The 10,314-nt window shown below is 42.8% G+C and overlaps 1 non-coding gene across 1 annotated transcript in view; it reads left to right on the plus strand.

Moving 5' to 3' along the window:
- LOC121561786 overlaps positions 1 to 10,124 on the plus strand; it is a gene marked incomplete at its 3' end in the record, with an annotated part of 28,252 nt that extends 18,128 nt beyond the window's left edge. The window contains exons 6-7 of the transcript XR_006659785.1: positions 3,127 to 3,295; positions 9,840 to 10,124. This is a non-coding gene — a transcript (uncharacterized protein C7orf26 homolog). The remainder of the gene's footprint in view (positions 1 to 3,126; positions 3,296 to 9,839) is intronic.
- Between the last annotated feature and the right edge of the window lie 190 nt (positions 10,125 to 10,314).

Genomic DNA, 10,314 nt, shown 5'->3' on the forward strand with positions numbered 1-10,314 from the left:
AACTTCCTCTTATCAGTGTTGGCTGTCAGCTGTCTGGCTGCTAGAGAACTTCCTCTTATCAGTGTTGGCTGTCAGCTGTCTGGCAGCTAGAGAACTTCCTCTTATCAGTGTTGGCTGTCAGCTGTCTGGCAGCTAGAGAACTTCCTCTTATCAGTGTTGGCTGTCAGCTGTCTGGCTGCTAGAGAACTTCCTCTTATCAGTGTTGGCTGTCAGCTGTCTGGCTGCTAGAGAACTTCCTCTTATCAGTGTTGGCTGTCAGCTGTCTGGCAGCTAGAGAACTTCCTCTTATCAGTGTTGGCTGTCAGCTGTCTGGCTGCTAGAGAACTTCCTCTTATCAGTGTTGGCTGTCAGCTGTTTGGCAGCTAGAGAACTTCCTCTTATCAGTGTTGGCTGTCAGCTGTCTGGCAGCTAGAGAACTTCCTCTTATCAGTGTTGGCTGTCAGCTGTCTGGCAGCTAGAGAACTTCCTCTTATCAGTGTTGGCTGTCAGCTGTCTGGCTGCTAGAGAACTTCCTCTTATCAGTGTTGGCTGTCAGTTGTCTGGCAGCTAGAGAACTTCCTCTTATCAGTGTTGGCTGTCAGCTGTCTGGCAGCTAGAGAACTTCCTCTTATCAGTGTTGGCTGTCAGCTGTCTGGCAGCTAGAGAACTTCCTCTTATCAGTGTTGGCTGTCAGCTGTCTGGCAGCTAGAGAACTTCCTCTTATCAGTGTTGGCTGGCAGCTGTCTGGCTGCTAGAGAACTTCCTCTCACAATGAAGATCGTTCTGGTGGGTGGGATTTAGCACACTTTCCCTAAGGCCAGCCCAGAGGCCAAACCCCCACGTTTTCATTCAATAATCATGGAATCATCTGGAATGTGTAGTTCAGACTATACTCTTCAAGAGGTGATCAATTTATTTAACGATCCCTTAAACGGCAGGTCAATGGATTTAGCAGAGCTGGGGGTCTCCTTGCCCCCCCACCCCAGCAGGCCAATCCACCACTCTGCACCTTAGTGTGATGGATTTAGCAGAGCTGGGGGTCTCCTTGCCCCCCCACCCCAGCAGGCCAATCCACCACTCTGCACCTTAGTGTGATGGATTTAGCAGAGCTGGGGGTCTCCTTGCCCCCCACCCCAGCAGGCCAATCCACCACTCTGCACCTTAGTGTGATGGATTTAGCAGAGCTGGGGGCTCCTTGCCCCCCACCCCAGCAGGCCAATCCACCACTCTGCACCTTAGTGTGATGGATTTAGCAGAGCTGGGGGCTCCTTGCCCCCCCACCCCAGCAGGCCAATCCACCACTCTGCACCTTAGTGTGATGGATTTAGCAGAGCTGGGGGCTCCTGCCCCCCCACCCCAGCAGGCCAATCCACCACTCTGCACCTTAGTGTGATGGATTTAGCAGAGCTGGGGGGTCTCCCTTGCCCCCCCACCCCAGCAGGCCAATCCACCACTCTGCACCTTAGTGTGATGGATTTAGCAGAGCTGGGGGTCTCCTTGCCCCCCCACCCCAGCAGGCCAATCCAACACTCTGCACCTTAGTGTGATGGATTTAGCAGAGCTGGGGTCTCCTGCCCCCCACCCCAGCAGGCCAATCCAACACTCTGCACCTTAGTGTGATGGATTTAGCAGAGCTGGGGGTCTCCTTGCCCACCCACCCCAGCAGGCCAATCCAACACTCTGCACCTTAGTGTGACGGTTTATTCATTAAGACCTATTGAAGTCAAATTCAGTATTTTTTTTATTTGTTATGCATATAAACGTAACTTGTATTTCCTGGTTTGAAACCGAATTGAATGAATATTGCATTCATAAAAATACAAATAAATCAATTGAATTGAATATTCAAATGGAATATTTATATATATACAGTTTCAATGTGGTAGATATTGCATTCATTGTCTGTATCAAGTTTACAAACTATCATTTCAAGTTTACCAAAGTTTGTATATATTTACCTTCTCAGATGCATTCAGATTCAGTTCTCTAAATTCAGATTCCAAACCAGAGACGACATCCTGGTAGAGGTTAACAGCAGCTAGCACTACCAACGGAACGGTTTCTGCCGGTCTCTGAAGCCAATGTGGCATGTTTATTTCCATCCTAGGAATTTGCCTCCAGCATTTGAACTGTTTGGGCTATACGCTATTATGACCCATTCCTGAAAGCGAAGACTCTCTTCAGCTGAAGTGTTCCAGCGTGTCCACTCTGTGTGCGTCTAGACAGTGTTGGTAGATTATGTTAAAGGCCCAGTGCAGTCAAAAATGGGATTTTCCTGTGTTTTATATATACTGAGTGTACAAAACATTAGGAACACCTTCCTAATATTGAGTTATTAATATTGCCCTCAGAACAGCCTCAATTTGTCGGGGCATGGACTCCACAAGGTGTCCAAAGCGTTCCACAAGGATGCTGGCCCAGGTTGACTCCAATACCTCCCACAGTTGTGTCAAGTTGGCTGGATGTCCTTTGGGTGGTGGACCATTATTGAGAAACACAGGAAATGGTTTAGTGTGAAAAACCCAGCAGCGTTGCAGTTCTTGACACAAACCGGTGCTCCTGGCACCTACTACCATACCCCGTTCAAAGGCACTTAAATCTTTTGTCTTGCCCATTCACCCTCGGAATGGCAGACATACACATTCCATGTCTCAATTGTCTCTAGGCTTAAAAATCCTTCTTTAACCTGTCTCCTCCCCTTCGTCTACACTGATTGAAGTGTATTTAACAAGTGACATCAATAAGGGATCATAGCTTTCACCTGGTCAGTCTATGTCATGGAAAGAGCAGGTGTACCTAATCTTTTGTGCACTCGGTGTATATATTTCCACACTATATAATACTGTGAAAATTAAGATAATGCCATTTTAGTGTAAGAGCTGTTTGAAAAGAGCCTGACATTTCAGCCTTTTTTGGTGGGATGGAGTTTTCCAAATCTCTGTTAATAACAGATCGTTTTTGGTTTTCACCTCTAGCTAAATTCTTGCTTGAAAAATTGCTCTTTGCTAAGAAGCTATTTTTAATTATTTTTGACCATTTTAATGTAAACCAATCACAGTAAGGTACTTCATTGTTCCCCAGAAATGATTTGATAGTGAGATAAAAATGTCTGCATTGGACCTTTTAGTGTGTGTGTTTGTGTTCCAGCGGTCCCATCCTGTCTACTGTATCAGACTAGCCAGAGTGCTGGTGGATGACTACTGTTCCCTGCTTCCTGGTTCCATGGTTCCAACCCTCAACAACATCAGCTGTTCCTCTCCTCCATTCTGCTGCCAGTTCATCACTGCTGTTACCACCCTGTATGACCTCTCTACAGGTAAACACTGCTGTTAAATACCTCTTGGTGTGTCTCTGCTGTTACTAAACTATGTCAGGGAAACATCTCTAAATACCTCTTGGTGTGTGTTTGGTGTTACTAAACTATGTCAGGGAAACATCTCTAAATACCTCTTGGTGTGTGCTTGGTGGTACTAAACTATGTCAGGGAAACATCTCTAAATACCTCTTGGTGTGTCTCTGCTGTTACTAAACTATGTCAGGGAAACATCTCTAAATACCTCTTGGTGTGTGCTTGGTGTTACTAAACTATGTCAGGGAAACATCTCTAAATACCTCTTGGTGTGTCTCTGCTGTTACTAAACTATGTCAGGGAAACATCTCTAAATACCTCTTGGTGTGTGTTTGGTGTTACTAAACTATGTCAGGGAAACATCTCTAAATACCTCTTGGTGTGTGCTTGGTGGTACTAAACTATGTCAGGGAAACATCTCTAAATACCTCTTGGTGTGTGTTTAGTGTTACTAAACTATGTCAGGGAAACATCTCTAAATACCTCTTGGTGTGTGTTTGGTGTTACTAAACTATGTCAGGGAAACATCTCTAAATACCTCTTGGTGTGTGCTTGGTGGTACTAAACTATGTCAGGGAAACATCTCTAAATACCTCTTGGTGTGTGTTTGGTGTTACTAAACTATGTCAGGGAAACATCTCTAAATACCTCTTGGTGTGTGTTTGGTGTTACTAAACTATGTCAGGGAAACATCTCTAAATACCTCTTGGTGTGTGCTTGGTGTTACTAAACTATGTCAGGGAAACATCTCTAAATACCTCTTGGTGTGTCTCTGCTGTTACTAAACTATGTCAGGGAAACATCTCTAAATACCTCTTGGTGTGTGCTTGGTGTTACTAAACTATGTCAGGGAAACATCTCTAAATACCTCTTGGTGTGTGTTTGGTGTTACTAAACTATGTCAGGGAAACATCTCTAAATACCTCTTGGTGTGTGTTTGGTGTTACTAAACTATGTCAGGGAAACATCTCTAAATACCTCTTGGTGTGTGTTTGGTGTTACTAAACTATGTCAGGGAAACATCTCTAAATACCTCTTGGTGTGTCTCTGCTGTTACTAAACTATGTCAGGGAAACATCTCTAAATACCTCTTGGTGTGTGTTTGGTGTTACTAAACTATGTCAGGGAAACATCTCTAAATACCTATTGGTGTGTGTTTGGTGTTACTAAACTATGTCAGGGAAACATCTCTAAATACCTCTTGGTGTGTGTTTGTTACTAAACTATGTCAGGGAAACATCTCTAAATACCTCTTGGTGTGTGCTTGGTGTTACTAAACTATGTCAGGGAAACATCTCTAAATACCTCTTGGTGTGTGTTTGGTGTTACTAAACTATGTCAGGGAAACATCTCTAAATACCTCTTGGTGTGTCTCTGCTGTTACTAAACTATGTCAGGGAAACATCTCTAAATACCTCTTGGTGTGTGTTTGGTGTTACTAAACTATGTCAGGGAAACATCTCTAAATACCTCTTGGTGTGTCTCTGCTGTTACTAAACTATGTCAGGGAAACATCTCTAAATACCTCTTGGTGTGTCTCTGCTGTTACTAAACTATGTCAGGGAAACATCTCTAAATACCTCTTGGTGTGTGTTTGGTGTTACTAAACTATGTCAGGGAAACATCTCTAAATACCTCTTGGTGTGTGCTTGGTGTTACTAAACTATGTCAGGGAAACATCTCTAAATACCTCTTGGTGTGTGTTTGGTGTTACTAAACTATGTCAGGGAAACATCTCTAAATACCTCTTGGTGTGTGTTTGGTGTTACTAAACTATGTCAGGGAAACATCTCTAAATACCTCTTGGTGTGTGCTTGGTGTTACTAAACTATGTCAGGGAAACATCTCTAAATACCTCTTGGTGTGTGTTTGCTGTTACTAAACTATGTCAGGGAAACATCTCTAAATACCTCTTGGTGTGTGCTTGGTGTTACTAAACTATGTCAGGGAAACATCTCTAAATACCTCTTGGTGTGTGTTTGGTGTTACTAAACTATGTCAGGGAAACATCTCTAAATACCTCTTGGTGTGTGCTTGGTGGTACTAAACTATGTCAGGGAAACATCTCTAAATACCTCTTGGTGTGTGTTTGGTGTTACTAAACTATGTCAGGGAAACATCTCTAAATACCTCTTGGTGTGTGTTTGGTGGTACTAAACTATGTCAGGGAAACATCTCTAAATACCTCTTGGTGTGTGTTTGGTGTTACTAAACTATGTCAGGGAAACATCTCTAAATACCTCTTGGTGTGTGTTTGGTGGTACTAAACTATGTCAGAAACATCTCTAAATACCTCTTGGTGTGTGCTTGGTGTTACTAAACTATGTCAGGGAAACATCTCTAAATACCTCTTGGTGTGTGTTTGGTGGTACTAAACTATGTCAGGGAAACATCTCTAAATACCTCTTGGTGTGTGTTTGGTGTTACTAAACTATGTCAGGGAAACATCTCTAAATACCTCTTGGTGTGTGCTTGGTGTTACTAAACTATGTCAGGGAAACATCTCTAAATACCTCTTGGTGTGTGCTTGGTGGTACTAAACTATGTCAGGGAAACATCTCTAAATACCTCTTGGTGTGTGCTTGGTGTTACTAAACTATGTCAGGGAAACATCTCTAAATACCTCTTGGTGTGTGCTTGGTGTTACTAAACTATGTCAGGGAAACATCTCTAAATACCTCTTGGTGTGTGCTTGGTGTTACTAAACTATGTCAGGGAAACATCTCTAAATACCTCTTGGTGTGTCTCTGCTGTTACTAAACTATGTCAGGGAAACATCTCTAAATACCTCTTGGTGTGTGCTTGGTGTTACTAAACTATGTCAGGGAAACATCTCTAAATACCTCTTGGTGTGTGTTTGGTGTTACTAAACTATGTCAGGGAAACATCTCTAAATACCTCTTGGTGTGTGTTTGGTGTTACTAAACTATGTCAGGGAAACATCTCTAAATACCTCTTGGTGTGTCTCTGCTGTTACTAAACTATGTCAGGGAAACATCTCTAAATACCTCTTGGTGTGTGCTTGGTGGTACTAAACTATGTCTGGGAAACATCTCTAAATACCTCTTGGTGTGTGTTTGGTGTTACTAAACTATGTCAGGGAAACATCTCTAAATACCTCTTGGTGTGTGCTTGGTGTTACTAAACTATGTCAGGGAAACATCTCTAAATACCTCTTGGTGTGTGCTTGGTGTTACTAAACTATGTCAGGGAAACATCTCTAAATACCTCTTGGTGTGTGTTTGGTGTTACTAAACTATGTCAGGGAAACATCTCTAAATACCTCTTGGTGTGTGCTTGGTGTTACTAAACTATGTCAGGGAAACATCTCTAAATACCTCTTGGTGTGTGTTTGGTGTTACTAAACTATGTCAGGGAAACATCTCTAAATACCTCTTGGTGTGTGTTTGGTGGTACTAAACTATGTCAGGGAAACATCTCTAAATACCTCTTGGTGTGTGCTTGGTGTTACTAAACTATGTCAGGGAAACATCTCTAAATACCTCTTGGTGTGTGCTTGGTGTTACTAAACTATGTCAGGGAAACATCTCTAAATACCTCTTGGTGTGTGCTTGGTGTTACTAAACTATGTCAGGGAAACATCTCTAAATACCTCTTGGTGTGTGCTTGGTGTTACTAAACTATGTCAGGGAAACATCTCTAAATACCTCTTGGTGTGTGTTTGGTGGTACTAAACTATGTCAGGGTAACATCTCTAAATACCTCTTGGTGTGTGTTTGGTGGTACTAAACTATGTCAGGGAAACATCTCTAAATACCTCTTGGTGTGTGCTTGGTGTTACTAAACTATGTCAGGGAAACATCTCTAAATACCTCTTGGTGTGTGCTTTGGTGTTACTAAACTATGTCAGGGAAACATCTCTAAATACCTCTTGGTGTGTGCTTGGTGTTACTAAACTATGTCAGGGAAACATCTCTAAATACCTCTTGGTGTGTGCTTGGTGTTACTAAACTATGTCAGGGAAACATCTCTAAATACCTCTTGGTGTGTGCTTGGTGTTACTAAACTATGTCAGGGAAACATCTCTAAATACCTCTTGGTGTGTGCTTGCTGTTACTAAACTATGTCAGGGTAACATCTATAAATACCTCTTGGTGTGTGCTTGGTGTTACTAAACTATGCCAGGGAAACATCTCTAAATACCTCTTGGTGTGTGCTTGGTGTTACTAAACTATGTCAGGGAAACATCTCTAAATACCTCTTGGTGTGTGTTTGGTGTTACTAAACTATGTCAGGGAAACATCTCTAAATACCTCTTGGTGTGTCTCTGCTGTTACTAAACTATGTCAGGGAAACATCTCTAAATACCTCTTGGTGTGTGCTTGGTGGTACTAAACTATGTCAGGGAAACATCTCTAAATACCTCTTGGTGTGTGCTTGGTGTTACTAAACTATGTCAGGGAAACATCTCTAAATACCTCTTGGTGTGTGTTTGGTGTTACTAAACTATGTCAGGGAAACATCTCTAAATACCTCTTGGTGTGTGTTTGGTGTTACTAAACTATGTCAGGGAAACATCTCTAAATACCTCTTGGTGTGTGCTTGGTGGTACTAAACTATGTCAGGGTAACATCTCTAAATACCTCTTGGTGTGTGTTTGGTGGTACTAAACTATGTCAGGGAAACATCTCTAAATACCTCTTGGTGTGTGTTGTCAGGGAAACATCTCTAAATACCTCTTGGTGTGTGCTTGGTGTTACTAAACTATGTCAGGGAAACATCTCTAAATACCTCTTGGTGTGTGTTTGGTGGTACTAAACTATGTCAGGGTAACATCTCTAAATACCTCTTGGTGTGTGCTTGGTGTTACTAAACTATGTCAGGGAAACATCTCTAAATACCTCTTGGTGTGTGTTGTCAGGGAAACATCTCTAAATACCTCTTGGTGTGTGTTGTCAGGGAAACATCTCTAAATACCTCTTGGTGTGTGTTGTCAGGGAAACATCTCTAAATACCTCTTGGTGTGTGTTTGGTGGTACTAAACTATGTCAGGGAAACATCTCTAAATACCTCTTGGTGTGTGCTTGGTGTTACTAAACTATGTCAGGGAAACATCTCTAAATACCTCTTGGTGTGTGTTTGGTGTTACTAAACTATGTCAGGGAAACATCTCTAAATACCTCTTGGTGTGTGCTTGGTGTTACTAAACTATGTCAGGGAAACATCTCTAAATACCTCTTGGTGTGTGCTTGGTGGTACTAAACTATGTCAGGGTAACATCTCTAAATACCTCTTGGTGTGTGTTGTCAGGGAAACATCTCTAAATACCTCTTGGTGTGTGCTTGGTGTTACTAAACTATGTCAGGGAAACATCTCTAAATACCTCTTGGTGTGTGTTTGGTGGTACTAAACTATGTCAGGGTAACATCTCTAAATACCTCTTGGTGTGCTTGGTTCTAAACTATGTCAGGGAAACATCTCTAAATACCTCTTGGTGTGTGTTGTCAGGGAAACATCTCTAAATACCTCTTGGTGTGTGTTGTCAGGGAAACATCTCTAAATACCTCTTGGTGTGTGTTGTCAGGGAAACATCTCTAAATACCTCTTGGTGTGTGTTTGGTGGTTGTCAGGGAAACATCTCTAAATACCTCTTGGTGTGTGCTTGGTGTTACTAAATTGTCAGGGAAACATCTCTAAATACCTCTTGGTGTGTGTTTGGTGTCTTGTCAGGGAAACATCTCTAAATACCTCTTGGTGTGTGCTTGGTGTCTAAACTGTCAGGGAAACATCTCTAAATACCTCTTGGTGTGTGTTTGGTGTGTCAGGGAAACATCTCTAAATACCTCTTGGTGTGTGCTTGGTTCTAAACTTGTCAGGGAAACATCTCTAAATACCTCTTGGTGTGTGTTGTCAGGGAAACATCTCTAAATACCTCTTGGTGTGTGTTGTCAGGGAAACATCTCTAAATACCTCTTGGTGTGTGTTGTCAGGGAAACATCTCTAAATACCTCTTCGGTGTGTGTTGTCAGGGAAACATCTCTAAATACCTCTTGGTGTGTGTATGTCAGGGAAACATCTCTAAATACCTCTTGGTGTGTGTATGTCAGGGAAACATCTCTAAATACCTCTTGGTGTGTGTTGTCAGGGAAACATCTCTAAATACCTCTTGGTGTGTGTTGTCAGGGAAACATCTCTAAATACCTCTTGGTGTGTGTTGTCAGGGAAACATCTCTAAATACCTCTTGGTGTGTGTTGTCAGGGAAACATCTCTAAATACCTCTTGGTGTGTGTTGTCAGGGAAACATCTCTAAATACCTCTTGGTGTGTGTGTGTATAAATTGTCAGGGAAACATCTCTAAATACCTCTTGGTGTGTGTGTTGTCAGGGAAACATCTCTAAATACCTCTTGGTGTGTGTGTGTATTATGTCAGGGAAACATCTCTAAATACCTCTTGGTGTGTGTTGTCAGGGAAACATCTCTAAATACCTCTTGGTGTGTGTTGTCAGGGAAACATCTCTAAATACCTCTTGGTGTGTGTTTGGTGTCTAGAGGAGTTGACTCCCCCTGTACAGCTGTTGCAGATGGTGGTGTCGTGGATCCAAGACCAGCCTCGATTGGTCCTCATCACTCTGCTGAACACGCCCCTCCTCCAGCCAGCCAATTGGCTCCATGGACCTCACGCCGCTGGCTGGGTTGGTGCGCTGGTGTGTCAAAGCCCCATTGGCTTACAGGAGAGACGGGAAGCAGGGCCTGGCTAATGGGACGACAGAGACGGAGCTGGAGGCAGGGCCTCTCTTCTCTGAGCTGCATCTCAGTGTTCTGCAGGTTTGTTCAGTCTCAAACATGACTTTTGTGACATTTGTGTAACTTGAGGTCATCAGGACTTACATGAGGGTTGGGTTTGGATTACAATCATGCCCACTAACACAGGATGGTAACGCCAAGGAGAATCTTAAACGGCTGCGCTGATTGCACTCTATCCAATCATAGCAGCCAGAACCCTCAGACAGTGAGACAGACCTGT

The sequence above is a fragment of the Coregonus clupeaformis genome, unplaced genomic scaffold, assembly GCF_020615455.1.
Source record: "Coregonus clupeaformis isolate EN_2021a unplaced genomic scaffold, ASM2061545v1 scaf1720, whole genome shotgun sequence".
Classification (NCBI taxonomy): Eukaryota; Metazoa; Chordata; class Actinopteri; order Salmoniformes; family Salmonidae; genus Coregonus; species Coregonus clupeaformis.